Raw genomic sequence first — 1,390 nt, 5'->3', positions numbered from 1 at the left:
AGTATTTGCTCATTTTGAAAAGGATGCCTGCAACACGTTTCAAAAAAGCTGGGACAGTGGTATGTTTACCACTGTGTCACCTTTCCTTCTAACAACACTCAATAAGCGTTTGGGAACTGAAGACACTAATTGTTGAAGCTTTGTAGGTGGAATTCTTTCCCGTTCTTGCTTGATGTACAACTTCAGTTGTTCAACAGTCTGGGGTCTCAGTTCTCGTATTTTGCGCTTCATAATGTGCCACAAATTTTCAATGGGTGACAGGTCTGGACTGCAGGCAGGCCAGTCTAGTACCCGCACTCTTACTACGAAGCCACACTGTTGTAACACGTGTAGAATGTGGCTTGTCATTGTCTTGCTGAAATAAGCAGGGACGTCCCTGAAAAAGACGTTGCTTGGCAACATTGATGGCAGCATGTGTTGTTCCAAAACCTGGATGTGAACTGTCATAATTACTTAAAATGCTTTCCTCCTTCACTCCTAATATAGGTAGCTAACCGTGTTGCAGAGCAGCGTGGTGCTCTGGTGGGAAATGAGGTGGGTTATACAATTCGATTTGATGACCGCTCTGACCCCCAAGCCACAAGGGTCAAGGTACCACCTGCCAGATCACTGTCACGTCTTGCATGGTTCTTTTTTTGTCACTTTTCAGGACTTAATTTGTCCTCTGTGCATCAGTTTGTTACAGATGGCATGTTAGTGCGAGAGATGATGGCTGATCCTCTTTTGAAAAAAATATAGGTAAATGATCACCAAATCACTAAAATGCTGCAATTTTGTTATCTTTTAATTTCGTTCCCTGTTTGTATTTTTTATTTTGTCTCTCTCTTCAGTGTGTTGATGCTTGATGAAGCACATGAGAGAACCCTGTATACTGACATAGCCATTGGTTTGCTTAAAAAGGTAATCCAGTTTTGTTTCTCAGTAGACCATCTATAACATGTCAGTTTTAACTGATCCTAGAATCTTACTGACTTTTCTCTTTTTACCAAGCTTCTGCTGTTCTCTGTCTTTCTTTTAATTTTCTATTCTTTCAATAGATTCAGAAGAAACGGCGAAACCTGAGGCTGATTGTGGCCTCGGCCACTCTGGATGCCAAGGTGACTGCATTGTTAAGATGAACAGATATGCTTGAGTAATGGAAAAGGGAAACAAAGAAACACTGACAGGGGAAGTTGCTGTGTGTCATTGGGACGTTGTGTAAAATGTAAATAAAAACAGAATACAATGATTTGCAAATCATCTTCAACCTATATTCAATTGAATACACCACAAAGACAAGATATTTAATGTTCAAACTGATAAACTTTATTGTTTTTGTGGAAATATTTGCTCATTTTGAAATGGATGCCTGCAACACATTTCAAAAAAGCTGGGACAGTGGTATGTTTAC

At 39.9% G+C, this 1,390-nt stretch overlaps 1 long non-coding RNA gene across 1 annotated transcript; it reads left to right on the top strand.

Annotated features, from left to right (window-relative positions):
• Positions 1-821: 821 nt before the first annotated feature.
• On the top strand, positions 822-1,096 carry LOC117511671. The gene is made up of 2 exons (XR_004561032.1): positions 822-900; positions 1,038-1,096. It is a non-coding gene; the product is annotated as an uncharacterized LOC117511671 (long non-coding RNA).
• The last annotated feature ends 294 nt before the right edge of the window (positions 1,097-1,390 follow it).

The sequence above is a fragment of the Thalassophryne amazonica genome, chromosome 6 (genome assembly GCF_902500255.1).
Source record: "Thalassophryne amazonica chromosome 6, fThaAma1.1, whole genome shotgun sequence".
Lineage (NCBI taxonomy): Eukaryota > Metazoa > Chordata > Actinopteri > Batrachoidiformes > Batrachoididae > Thalassophryne > Thalassophryne amazonica.
This window is presented reverse-complemented; position numbering and strand designations above follow the sequence as displayed.